Here is a 15,217-nt window from a genome sequence, read left to right as displayed (position 1 = left end):
CTCACCAAATGTGGAGAATTGCAATGTATCCTTTTCCTTACCTGATCTACGATTATCTATGAGTCACCAAAAACTTTAAGATTTTTCACATTCATACCAATGGCTTTCTTCAGGCCTTGCAGCAGGCCTTCATATTCCACTCTGTTGTTGGTGCATGTGAACTCCAACTGGCTGGCGATTAGATTTTGGTTTCCTTGCGAGTAAATGAGAACACTTCCAGCATCTGCACCTTCAAGGCAGTTAGAACCATCAAAATAGAGTGTCCAGAATATTGCATCTAATGTTACATCAATTAAAATACTATCTAAGAAATTGGTCCTATCATCTATTATAATACAGGATAGCTCATCATTTGGATTATGGGAGGGAATTTCCAACTGTGTCTATGTCAAAGTTTCTTCAATGGTTTCTGCATGAAACTCTCCAAAACAGGTTTATGTAGTATAAAAATTGAAACTACAGTTCCCAAGGATGGAGTTGGTAAATAATACAAGTTCATTGGGACCATTTAGTTCCATTACCACATACTTCATATATATTTCCCTATCGACTCTCAGCATATCACCCTTTCCCTTCTGAGGTAACAAGAGATAAGACCAATCAGTCGAGAAGTATCCATTCAATTTTTCTGACTAGTCCTTGCTAAGCAACATTCCATAGGCCTCAGGTATATCGACTACCACTATATCGATGACCTGTGTATATTGTAGTTTAGCAGCCATCCGAATCAACAAATCCTTCAATTCTCCAATTACTGTCACATTTGTCCTATCTAACTGCGTGATTCGAGTTCCAGTTTTTTCAGGTATGGCTTAAAGTCTTTTAGCAACAGCATAAGGCATGATAGTGGATGAGGCGTCGGAATCTACCAAGAAATTATGGATGTTCATGTTGAAAATTTCAAACGTAATGAGGAACGATGGAGTCATAGATTTATATTTCCTCGCTATCATGGTTGCCCTAACATCTTGGGGTTTTCAGTTCATTTTGGATAACGTGGCCTCCATAGCTGATGATATTTGAGCTGCACTAGTAGTAATAATAGGTTTGGACACTGTCTTCTTGGTTTGGCTGCTTGAGGTGGTGGGGATTTTGCGGTTCCACTCATTCATAGCTTTCAGAAGCAAATCTCTTCATTGTGTTAATTTTAGCAAGTCAAAATATGTGATATTGGCCCTAGACTTCTTGAGATAATCCACAATATTATAATCAATGTTATAGACATGATAGGGTAGAGTGAACATACCTGTTTTTCCATTTTTAAGTGGGAGTTTACCACGTTGAGTAGCCTTCATTGCAATGGGAGATGCATTTTCTTTCTTTAGGTGACTTGCAACATGGGTATTCTTGGATTGACCACCAGGCCCGCTCTTCTCAACAAGAACTCTGGGAGAGTCTAAGGGCTTTGTCGCACCTGGAAGTGGCCCTTTACTGCACGTGTGAATCTCATTAGCATTAATTTCTACAGTTTCATCTCCATCACCATCATTCTCTTCATTATGGAAATCCCAAAGCACATTAATTTGGGTTTCCTCATCCGAGGGTTCCTCTACTTGGAATTCCTCCTCGTCTCCTTGTTCTAGTTCGAGCTCCAGTATAGGTTCTTATTTTTTGAGGAGTGATCCAATCAGATCCAATTCTTATGTGTTTAAAGCCCCTTCATTAGGTGGAGCAGGCAATGTGAGCTGACCATGACCACCCTCTATTTTCTTCTGGTAGAAAGGTTTGAAGTGTTTTTTGTTATTATAATCTCATCCCTTACCACTAGTACTCTCTTCGTGATTCCTTCTCATATCAATGACTGTGTTCATAAGTTTCTTGATGATCCAATGTAACCCTTCCACATCCGTGGTGCCCTTGTCTTTAGTTTTAGCCCCTTTGTTATCATTTCCATTATTTTTCTTGGATGTATGAGGGGCTTTCTTTTCTCCAGTTGTAGGGTGGCATGTTGTGAGGCTGATCATTTCATTTTCAACTTTCACCACTTCATCGATAGCACCTTGTAATTTCTACACATTACTCCTTTTAACCCACATCGCTATAGGGATAGGGAGAGCAGAGATATAGAATTCCATTAGCACCTCTTCAGTAGGTCTAGTAGTGAATGGGATTTTGTTGAACAATGTGTTGAAACGGATGTTAAAATCCTTAACTTTCTTCTTCCTTTCCATTTTCAAACGAGATAATTCTAATACTAAGGCAACAGGCATTTTGTCATCACCAAACTTGTCCAAAAAGGCCTACTGAAAGGCATCCCAAGAGGTGATTAACCCTATTATCAAGTTGAGATACCATGTAGAGGTTACACCAGTAAAAGTAGAAGAGAATAGGTGGCACACCACATCTTCATTGGCAACCCCCAACTTGCGCAAGGCTAATAAGAAAGAGCAAGTATGGTTATCAGCGGTATCTCTCCACTTAGGGTAAAAATTAGGTAACACTCTCTTTGTATTTTTGGGTAAGCGATGCTACTGCCCGGGTACCACTACAACATCCTATGCAAGCCAGGGAGGGAGTGCCCCAGGAGGAGGTGGGCGTTGATTCCCACCCGGAGGAGGAGGTTGAGGTTGATTCCCACCCAAAGGAGCAGGTGGAGGCTGATTCCCCCCTAGAGGGGGGAACACTGGCCATACTATGGATAGGAAATTTTTGGTTGGAGTCTTCTCCATTACGATTCTCAAAATCAATTGAGGAGTTACCTTTAGAAGGGGAATCCTTAGGAATTTCTTCCTAAGGGGTGATAATACTTTGCAAGGATTCTAGCACAATATCTTCAAGAGAAGTGGTTGCAGATGTATCTTCGCTCAGGGTAAATATCCTTGGGTTTCTCTTAGTTGTCAGAGATAAAGAGTGAAATATGGGAAGCTCAAAGAAGGAACAAATATAAGCCCGAGTAAGTGCTCTGACTGGTGGTTCCTGAGTGACAGGATACTCCCACAGTCTCTCTTCCTTGGGTGACCCCGAAACAGGACTTAGACGAGTCTATGTTTCTTTAGAATGAGGCTCTTTCAAATGTGTGGTAGGATCCCTCTGACCTCTACGATCCATAAATTTATCCTTTTGAATCCATGCGTGGCACTTACAAATGAAATCTTGAAAAGCTGGAGAGGGAGGTTCAGGCTATCCTTCTAGCACCAATTTTTTGACATGGCTAATGTTTTCTATGCCAACAAGGGGAACTAACCCGATCGCAAGCCCCAATTAGACCTACTTTTGTTTGGAGTGGCTAGCTCCAATGTGTTTTAAGGGACCCCGTAAACCACTTGAACCTGTCAAAATATTGCTTCTGGGAGGAAGACTTCAATCAAATCAACAAAATGAAACAAGTAACCTCAATGCACTAAATCCTATCTATGCTACTACTAACGACTCTAATCTAGTCCTAGCTACTCTAATATATCCTGCAAGAGCATAATACAAAGGTTTAAACATCATATATATGTTCAGCAGGAGCGTGATAAAGAAGGTTAAACATCATGCATAGATTCAAGTCCAAATGAATCAATCACTGAATTCACAGCTCGACAATACTATATTAAATCTAAATTGCAATCTAGTTACTCATATAGGAATCCACATTCTTCTATGGAATTAAAACTGCAACTAATGTTTAATTTAGTTTCAAATCAAAGACCATTCACAAATTAACCATGAAATTGAATCACATTCAATTTAACAAGACTAATAGTGAACTGTAAGTCATCAATATGCATAAATATAAATCACATTTACATTCATGCCAGTAACAACACTCTAATCCAAAACAATACAATGAGTCTAAAACTAAAGGCTCCTTCTTCCCTCAAAAGCAATCCTCCTCATTCACAATAAAGCAACACTGCTCTTCTTGAAAATCCAAAAGCCACTTCTCCTCTTCGGAGGTTATATTTATGTTAAAATCCTCTTGCCCTTAGTCTTCCCTACCTCTTTACCTTCCCTCTCCTTCCTTCATTATGCTGATCAAAAGAAACATGTGAAAACAATCAGTGTCACTGCTGACACATAAATGGCGTTTCTTGACATTAGGGTGCTTCATTTCCTGGGCACTGAATGGTTATTGATTAGAGGGGATGGTTGTTTGTCATCTCTTCATGATACGATCTGGAGTGGTTTTGTCTTTTGGGAATACATGGGTAGCACTTGGACATACGAACACCACGCCATAGAACCCGATCTTCAAATACACATATCCACAGGGCAAGCTCTTCAGATCAGTGCATGCATCTTTTATTTGGATTCAAACTTGAAGCTTAGGCATCCATCCTGAGGTTTTGCTTGCCTTCTCTTGGTCCTCACCTGTAGAGATGGCCAACATTAGTTACACATATATAGATATGCTGCAAAATGCTTAAAAAACGCAAATTTCGAATCCATTAAACATTTATAACATAAACAATGACAATTGCGAGAGAATCGACCCCTGGTTTTTAGCTTTATGCATAAATTAAGCCTCGCAAGCCAAACTTAGTTTACACTGAAAACTGTCGCGAAACATAGCCAAAATCAAATTGCGGACTTAAAAAATTATATACTCAGCTTTGTAATCATTGACGGGTCTGGGAGGTTATGGTGCACTATATATATATATATATATATATATATATATATATATATATAGATAGATATAGATATATATATATATATATATATATATATATATATATATATATATATATATATATATATATATATATATATATATATTCTGGATCCCACCGATAGCGATAAGCGATGGATCCCGGACCCGAAACACATATGTGTTAAGTTTCATAAATCCCTTCGGATCCGCAATGTTATCCTTCCCTTTGGAAAACCCTGACGTTAATGATTTATCACACAACACATGAATAATGGGAAAAATCCATGTATGGCCATCGAGGAAGACTTGAAAATAAATATGCCTAGTTTTATAATTATCGGCGGGTCTGGCTTCCGCCTCCCCGCTCTGCCGATATGTGATGAATGATTGGGAACTGAACCTGATAGCGCATATATTCTGATTAATAAATCTATCAAGTCTAGAAGATAGCAAAGTGCTTTATGTAAAGGCCTCAAACCTAGGCCGATTGTGATATGCGACGGGCTTTCAAACCCGACATGTATATATATTGTGGTTTGTAATGTTGCCGGGTCCGACCCTTATGGCATGTGTTATGCACCCATATTGAGTGCGATAAGCGAAAGAGTTAGGGTTTATGTGTTTTGTGAAGGGTTTCCTTTGTAAAAGGATTATAATGTGAAAATGATGTGATGAAGGGTTTTGCGAGTTAAAGGGTGATGGTTTGTGTGGGTGCCAATGTACCATGCATGTTTGGGAGGATCAAAAGATCCCGATGAAGGGAGAGGATAAGGGGAAAGGTTGTGTCATGAATGATCCATGTAACAGAGGTATATTTAATGGCTTAGCCATCAGGCCTTGAAAATTTGACTCGACAAGAAGTTGATATCCATGTGATAAAATAGATCATTCCGAGAAATGAAAAATCAAACTTCTAGGGGACCCATTAGAAATTTTCTATAGAAGCATGTTTCAATAGGGTGGTATTTATGGTCACGACACCATCTCAGGGTGTGGAAACTTGGTTCCTGCATCCCCCCATACTGCTTTAGGTGAGACTTCAGTGCGCACTCCACGAATTGATGCCGAAAGGGCCAATAGTGTAGGGATTTTTCTTGGCTACCTAATGTTGAACTTGGGTCAAGGCCCATCAAGCCAACACTTCCCTCCAAAAATTTCATAATTCTTTCCCAACACCGAACTCTGGGCTTGCACTGCGCAATTCTAGAAGGAAGTTCCTTGTTGGCCACAGAAACTGCACAATGTAGTTTGTTGGTTTTCATGTCACTGTTAACTGAAATTATGCATTGTGCAGTTTCAGTCGTCAATGGGCCAGGATGGATTGTGCATTGCACAGTTCCATCAGTTAGTCAGTCTCCTGACAACCTAGACTGTGCCTTGCACAGTTTTGGTAGTCAGTCTCCCAGCCTCCTGGTGAAAATTGCGCAATCCTCATAGATAGTCACATAGGTATGTCGCATGTCAGTCATATAATTTGTTTTGTTTCTTGACTCACAGATTTCTTGTCATGAGTGTTTCTATGTCCCCAGGTATTACAAGTGTTCATCTGCTTCTCAACATCACAGGTATATGTTGGCATTATGATATAGGCATGATACAGGTGTTGTCCTTGATGGAAACTCACCCTCAGATGAAAAATCATAGTACAACTAGAATGATCAAAGAAGTATATGCAGGTTCGCTATGACAAGGATGCGTATACATGCGGGTTCACCATATACCAAGTCGCGTATACATACACATGCATGTTTACAAAAGGAAAGGCGCGTACATGTTGGGAATCTAAGTTTTGGTCTGTGGTATTTGGTCCATGGTATTTTGGTATTGGTCCATTGTATTTGGTCAGAAGTGTTGACCCTAGGTATTGGGTCCAAGGTATTGGTTCTAGTGGTTGTTGCATAGTTCTGGGCTTTGCTCTTTGTTTTGGTGACTGTGTTTTGATGACAGGGTTTAAGTGATTTAGTTGTTGGGTGATTCAGAGTTAATGATTGTATTGTAATGGTGATTGTTTTGTATTTTTGGATCCAGTCTGAAAATTTATGAAACATGGTCCCCAGAAGAAAAGAGAAGGTTGTATCCTTCTATAGGTAAGCACCTACGTACTAGTACATCAGCTAGTACAAGAGCTAGGGGGTTGTATCTCCCTTCCAGTAGTAGTTGGAGAATGAGAGAAGGTTGTAGCCTTCTACAGGTAGAAGCCTGCGTACTGGTATAAGACTGCACCAGTAAAGAAATATTGTAAAAAAAAATTCTTATTAAAAGAAGATAGAGACAAATTGTAGCAGGTGGTTTTCACCCACATTAGGTTTCCACCTTATATCATGGTGTTCATGTGTGCTTCTTATGTGTGATGATATGTTATGTTTTACTGCACTTGTTTACTGTTCATATGGTTAATAATGTTCTGATGCACTCATTGAAGATCAAATAACTGAATCATAAGTTTACTGGATATGCACTAGTTGCATTAAACACAGTTGTGTATACACGTGGGTATCCTTAACTGAAGTAGCGTATATGAATCTGATAATGGAAATGAAAATTTCATTGATTTTCTAATACTAATTCATGCCCCCCAGTATTATTCACAACAATTGGTATCAAAGCACGTTCTTCGGAAGAAGCTTGATCGCTTGAAGGAAGATCCACCAGGATGAGTAATCAAGAAAGAGAGGGAGCCATCAGACCACCAATCTTCGATGAGATCAATTTTATGTACTGGAAGATAAGAACCACAGCCTATCTACAATCGCTTGCAATGGATATTTGGGGAATCATGGAAGGAGGATATGCATATCCATCAGCAATTCCTATAGATACGGCAAGTAGAAAGCAATATGAAATCAATGCTAAAGCTGTTACTATCTTATTGGGAAGTTTGTCACAATCAGAATTTTTCAAGGTCATGCAGTTCAAATCAGCCAAAGAAATATGGGACAAAATCATTCTAAGCTATGAAGGAGATGCTCAAGTGAAACGTGCTAAGCTTCAAACTCTCAGAATATGGTATGGAACTCTTAAGATGCATAGTAATGAAAGCATAGCTAATTACTTCCTACGTATAGATGAGATTGTCAATTGTATGAGGAATCTGGGTGAAGAAATTAAGGAAGTTGTCTTAGTTGAGAAAGTTTTAAGATCCTTGTCTGCAAAATTTGAATCCAAAGTGTCTGCCATAGAAGAAAAGGAGGATCTGCAGAAAATCACTATGACGCAGCTTCACAGAATCCTAACTGCTTTTGAAATGAGAAAAGGAGGACCATCAGATATGAGAGAAGCCGCATTTAAAGTATCAGCAAAGGGAAAAGAAAAACTCAGTGAATCAGGATACATTTCAGAAGAAGAATATGAGGTAAATTTTGTCAAGAATCTTCAATGAGGATCCAGAAGGTTTGAAGGTAAGCTACATTTCAAATGTTTTTCTTTTGGTAGATTTGGTCACTACGCTGCTAGATGCCCTCATAACAAAGGAAAGATGTCTAAAGAAGGTAATAGAAGCTATTATACTTGTGATAAAAGTAATGACTCAGCCAATAATCGTGAAGACATTAGACTTCTCATGGCATATGAAAGTAAGGACGTAGAAACAGAAAAAATTACCAGATTAAAAGATTAGTTGGATACAGTAATCAGAGTAAGGGAGAAACTGCGGGATGTAGTAAAAGATCAAAGCATAAAAATATAGAGACTTGAATCTAAGATCCTCTCTCTAAGGGAATACCTTGAAAAATCAAAGAAGCAGAATGAAGGAGCTCTTGAAGAACAAGAACATGAAATGATCGAATTAAGGCAACAAGTGGAAGAAGGAAGAAAAGTTGAATAAAACATAAAGAAGCAATATCTGGAAAAGGAAGAACAACATCAGGTTGAGGTAAATATCTTTAAAGGTAAATTAGAAGAAAAGAATAAACTATTACAATTTTAGGACAATACTAAGATTTTGGATGATATTCTTAGTAGTCAAAGATCCCCTGTTATTAAAACTGGTCTTGGTTTTTATGAAACTGCTGAAGGTGAGTCTAGCTCACAAGGTGAGGGAAGGAATTCTAATGCAAAATTTGAAATGATCAACAAGGAGATAAATTGTCAACCCCATCAGCAACCAAGGAAAGAAATGCGTCAAAGAAAATCTTTTGCTCCTAATTATGGAAGTGATAGATAGTTATTTCCTCCGATGAGTAATATTGAATGTTATGAATGTCATAATCTTGGACATGTTGCAGCCAGATGTATAAGAAGAGTGCTTCAGGACCATCACACAGAAATATCATCATGTTCCATGTACTTTAAGGGATATTGTTTTTCTTGCAATATGTTTGATCACAAAGCTATTGATTGCAATAAAAGGAATATGAAACATGTAAGATGTTATGCATGTAACAAGTTTGGACATAGTAACGGAATGCAGGAGAAAAATTCAGACACCAAAGAAAAATGATCATAAATCATCGCAATTTCGGGTATTGGAGAAGACAAAATTAGAGTCAGAAAGAGGTGGCATAACTCAGTTAGCACACGTAACAGACACAGGGGAAAATGAAAGTGTAGACCTTCAGTATTCCAATTTCCATACGCAGATATTATAAAGAGAAGTCATGTATATATGTGATTTGGAGGCTTTAGAGTCCTGTATATGGAGCTCTGAAGAAAAAGTAGCAGAACAGGAAAAGAATTCTAATATGGTGGTCGACACAGGTTTAGGGGGAACATATGCTTCAAATAATGCATTGTTGGCATTGTGGTTAGAAGACTTTGGTGATAATGCTTATGTGGCTAAATGATACATCTTTCTACTTACTGTTGGTTGGTCAAGAAAATGATATTGCAGGTTACAGGTTGCTGATGTTGATGAGAGATGCTTATAGTGTAGATCATATGATGTATGATAGTTGCTGATGACTATCATGATCTTGTTTAGACTCGATATGTGCTCAGGGGGAGCATGGATAGAGTGATACATCTTAGCATATACAAAGGGGGAGCTCAATCAGAGATTTCAGCATGTACTCAGGGGGAGTATGGACAGCAGAATGTATATCAAGGGAGAGAATATCTTGGTCTGCCCTTTGCCCTTGATGTCAAAGGGGGAGAGTGACTTGGTGTGGATGTTGCCATCAAGTCCAAAGGGGGAGATTGTTGGCATTATGATATAGGTATGATACAGGTGTTGTCCTTGATGGCAACTCACTCAGATGACAGATCATAGTACAACTAGAATGATCAGAGAGGTATACGCAGCTTTGTTGTGAAAAGGATGTGTATACACACAGGTTCACCATATACCAAGTTGCGTATACATACACATGCATGTTTGTAGAAGGAAAGGCACGTACATGTTGGGAATCGAAGTTTTGGTCCATGGTATTTGGTCTGAAGTGTTGACCCAAGGTATTGGGTCCAAGGTATTGATTCTAGTGGTTGTTGCAGAGTTCTGGGCTCTCCTCCATGTTCTGGTGACTGTGTTTTGATGACATGGTTTCAGTGATTCAGTTGTTGGGTGATTCAAAGTTAATTATTGTATTGTAGTGGTGATTGTTTTGTATTTATGGATCCATTTTGAAAATTTATGAAACGTGGTCCCTAGAAGAAAAAAGAATGTTGTAGCCTTCTGTAGGTTAGCACCTACGTACTAGTACATCAACTAGTACAAGAGCTACGTGGTTGTATCTCCCTTCCAATAGTAGTTGGAGAATGAGAGAAGGTTGTAGCCTTCTGTAGGTAGAAGCCTGCATACTAGTATAAGATTGCACCAGTACGAAAATATTGTAAAAAGAAGTTTCTTATTAAAAGAAGATAAAGACGAATTGCAGCAAGTGGTTTTTACCCACATTGGGTTTCCACCTTATATCATGGTGTTCATGTGTGCTTCTTGTGTGTGATGATCTATTCTTTTTTACTGCACCTGTTTACTGTTCATATGGTTAATAATTTTCTGATGCACTCATTGAAGATCGACTAATTGAATCATAAGTTTACTGGATATACACTAGTTGCATTAAACATAGTTGCATATACACGCAGGTATCCTTAACTGAAGTAGCGTATATGAATCTGATAATGGAAATGAAAATATCATTGATTTTCTAATACTGATTCACCCCCCCCCCCACCCCTCTCAGTATTATTCCCAATAGTATAATGGCTTCCAGGAGAGAAAAGTTGAAGACATCATTCAGAGAACAACTGGGGATGCAGTCGATCAAGTGTCTATGAACTTGCCTATCTATGAAGACATCAAGTTGTTCTTGTACAAGGATATCAAGATGAAATTGCAACGATTTCACCGCGAGCAACACCATCAGTAGCAGTAGAAGGTAGCACACCTACATGTGAAAAATGCAAGAGGAAGGTTGTTGACAGTGTCGAGGTGGAACAAAGTTGCAAGCTTAATCAGATCCACTTGTGATGAAAGAAACTTTTGAGATTGAGGCTATGAGGTGACAGTGCAACAAGAGGATCATGCAAGGGCAAAGAGAGAAACAAAGAAGGAGTTGCAGGTGTTGAAGTTGTTGAAGTTGTAACTCAAGGAAGAAAACGAGATGCACAGATGAGAGAAGGAGTTGCAGCAGGAATAGGTATAGTAGGAGGCACAAGATGCACATACTGATGAAATTGTGCCTATACAGGTTATAGATCCAGCCCAGTAGTTGGCACAGAGTAGACAAGGTGAGCAGTGTTGTCGATCACATGCAATAGTGTTCAGGAGCATGGATGTCATTTTGCACACACATGTGATCCCACCCATTTGCACACTCACCGAGGCGAAGATAAGGAGCAACTCTGGTTGGAGCTTAACATGTATTTTGACAAGTTGATGTGCATGGTCACGAGCACACACTTGGAGATCAGCACAGACATCATGCATCAGTATGTTGCTAGTCCAGCTGCACTCAAGACAATGATGCACATGTTATCAGATGAGTTGGATAGAGGATCCTTATCGATGTACCTAGATACAACAGAGGCAAGAGTTCGTTTTCAACAGGATTTCACCATTGAGTGCATATACACCATCGTAGATGACCAAGCTTGGCATCAATTCACCACAATTGATCATCACAAGGATTTCAAAGAGTTGGTATTACCACAAGTATCTGAGTGTTAGTGATAGATTGCATGGATTTCTCAAGCCTATTTTGTCTCACATGCATACATGTGTAGATTGTATGTAACACCTTGTCAAGTGGAACTTCAAGCTTCGATAGTTGAATGTAACAGTCATAGAGTAGTTGAAGAGTCATGAGGCTAGGTGCACAGTCACAAAGGGGAATGTCAAGGGTCACCCCACCCTTTGTTATTTATAGTACCTCATAACTCAGTATGGAGCCTTTTGGTGAGCCAAGCTTCTGGTAGGAGTATCTTAAATAAAGCTTGGAGAGTATTGTAATGAGCCTTTGCTTCTACACAGTGGAGAACTAATACATCTCTTTGGAGGAGCATGCGGTAGTGCCCGTAATGTTCCGCTATCAGGATTAGTGGTTGGTCATGGTTGTATTGTACGATTGGAACTTTCACTTCTTAATATAATAGAGTGAACACGTTTCATGGATATGTTGTTATTGTATTTCAACTATCTTGGTTACTCTAATGATATATGTATTTGTTTTCTTACACATGCATGTATGGACTCTTTCTATATAAGTATGTATGAATCTTACTGAGATATGCTCTGGTTTTAACCATCACTTTGGATTGTTAGCTTACTTTATTTCCATGTTGTGATGCATCTTCACTAGTGTGTCCCTCCCAAGTCGCATGCTTCCATAGGTTTCCAAGGGGCGCACTCATCTCACTTTCCGTGTGTTAGAACCATTCATGCACCTTCCTTGGTTTGTTGCGCATGTCACACCCTTTCTACCAATAGGGACATCTTACTTGCCTTTGCACGCAACCACGGTCAAGGCGATACCATACAACCCACTGCTAAGACTCCTACACCAAATCATTTGAGGTCTAGTTTGGACTTCTTACCGGGGAGATCCCCTAACATGTTGGCGGGTCCAGCACCGTCAACATAATGCTAATCCTAATTTTATTTACATAGCACATGAGAATTAAAATAATAATAAAAATAATGTTCATTCATGGAACTAGCTTAGAATTTCCAAGGTAAGGCTTCAACTTATAGTTCCTAAGTTATATGGTCATGTTTGGATTTGTAATTTGTTGTGATGGATATGATTTTGTTGGATATGAGCCTCCCTTATCTAATTTCACACTCAACAACATTGGGTAACATTATCTTCATATATATATGGAATTGATGGAAAATCATAGAGATCATTGTCTATAGCTTTGTTGGTTCTACCATGTGCTTGAAAATGGCTTCCATGTAGTCTATGGATCTTTTTGTAGCAATGGCTTGCTAACATGCATCAACTATTTCTTGAATTCCTTGAAATATTTCCTATTCTGGCATTACTAATTCCCATGCTCTGATGCAAGGTATTTTTATGATATTTGGACTTCTAACGTGCTACGATTTTATCAATAAGTGACCAATGTCCTAGTTATACCCTTCCCTAATTTTCCTGAGATTGCAAGATCATCCTAACTTCTAACCTATCTCATTCCTTGCCCATTTCATCCTTTCTTGATAGTTTTGTGGGTGTATCAGAATATTTTGTGCCCCATTAATACGTGATGTTGACCATAGTCAAGAATTATTTCAACAATTTTCTTTTTCCCCTAATCTCATTATGGATGGCCATGATTGAAGCAACCATATTTTGAAGAGAGATCATTTATTTATATAATTTATCCAATCATTTCTCCAAAAAAATTTGCAGTTGCCTAGAAATATTCCTTGTGAGAAATTAAAGTAGACAAATCTTGAACTTCTACACAAATCCTTCCAATTTCTTGTTTCATAGTGGATAGATCCATTTCTAGTTGTTTACCATATGTTCAACATTCTTCTTTTCTATGGTAGACAAATAAGATACGACTAAGCATATCACCATAGGATTGTTTTTAGCATCCTATAGTATATCTCACTTAGTAGTTCCCATGATTGGTGTGGACAATTCTTGGGTAAAGTACCTCTGTATTCTACCAACAAGTTTTCTTAAGCCGCCTTCAAATTTGAAACTTAAGAGATATAACAGTCAATGTTCCTCTTCATCACATATGCCCATCTCTCCAAGCAATCGATGTCCTCCGGTGAGTGGTGCAGGAGGATAAACATTAATGGGTGGCAATATGAATTCCAATTCTTTATGAGCCTACTACTTTTGTTGAGCATGTTCATGGGATTTATTTTCCACTCTACCTTTTTTAAGTTTCTCCTCTTCATGATTATGTGTTTCTTCTTTTTCTTTTATTTTCTCCTCCTTCTACTTTCTCTTGATTTCTTCCTTCCTTTTTATTTTCTTCTTCTTGTTTGTGCATATATTCTTCTTCTTTCTTCGTATTTTCCTCCTCTTACTGATGCAGGAGCATCTAACTCCTCGTAAATTGAAGAGGAATCCGAAGCTGAGCGAAGAGTACGTGGATAGTCGAGCTGAATCGAAGGAGAAAATATGGGAAATCTATTTTAAAACATATATAAAACAGATTTGAAGCGGATTTGATGAATATAGTATCTGCCGTGCATGCATTATGGAAAGTTCCGTTGGAGAAAAATAAGGAGAGGATCTGCTCGATCCTTCCTTTCTAATGCTTCTTATGTATATAAGACAGAGATCGAGAGGGCGTGATAGATCTGATTTGTGAGGAAATTGTGAGTGAGCAAGATGTAATCGAATCTGAGCTTGTTTCTAAGGCTGAAACGCCTTAGCCTGTAATCGTTTTGTATAATATATAAAAGCCTGTTCTGGTGTTGGTTGTGTCCGCTTACGTGTGTGTGTTTCATAATTGATTTAATTCTGTGTTATGAGCCTATTGATCGACCATCGATCACTTAAAGGATCGATGGCGATCTAAGTTATCGTTTAAATGTTATGTATGAAGAATCGTGATGCATGATGTGTGCTTTTTTGTGTCACATAGTATCGGATCGGGAAAAGGACAAATGATGGAGAGATCGATTGCGTAAATCGATGTTTAAATCGTGTAAAGCCTCTACATAAGGAACCGAGGCGAAACTCGTAAAAAGAACGGAGCGTGGAATAGAAAGACCTCGTCTTAAAAGCCTGTTGGATTTTAATTTATGCTGATGGAAGAACAGTTCTGATGTGAACAGAACCCTATTATTCAATCATTGAAGATCGATTATATTTGATTTAGTTGCAGATGGGAAGAAGTGGTTCGATTCGTTTAAATCGACATTGATTGGTGTTAAGGGCTCAATCACACGGAATCGGCAAATTTTAATGCAGAGTTAGGCCACAACGTTTTGCGTTGGGAGGCTACGATTCGTTGTGAAATTCGATGCAGGATATGGCTTTAACAGTTTTGAAATATGTTGATACGTGGTTTCAAACCATCGTTAGTATTTAAAAAAAAATCCTTTGTCAACATTGGTATGTGTTTGTTCAGCTATCATATACGTTGGGTTGAGCTGCGGATCCGTCAATATTTCTAGAGGTGGTGGTATATATTTTGAGATCTGTGTAAGGTGGATTGGAGCAGAATTTGTATAATACTCCCGTGAGTTTGTTTTATGTATGGATGGCACGATTTTAATAATCCACGGTT

The sequence above is a fragment of the Pinus tabuliformis genome, chromosome 5_1 (assembly GCF_031772625.1).
Source record: "Pinus tabuliformis cultivar Carrire ecotype Pingquan chromosome 5_1, CPIR1, whole genome shotgun sequence".
In the NCBI taxonomy this organism is placed as follows: Eukaryota; Viridiplantae; Streptophyta; class Pinopsida; order Pinales; family Pinaceae; genus Pinus; species Pinus tabuliformis.
The sequence above is the reverse complement of the archived record's forward strand: the minus strand, read 5'-3'. Positions refer to the sequence as shown.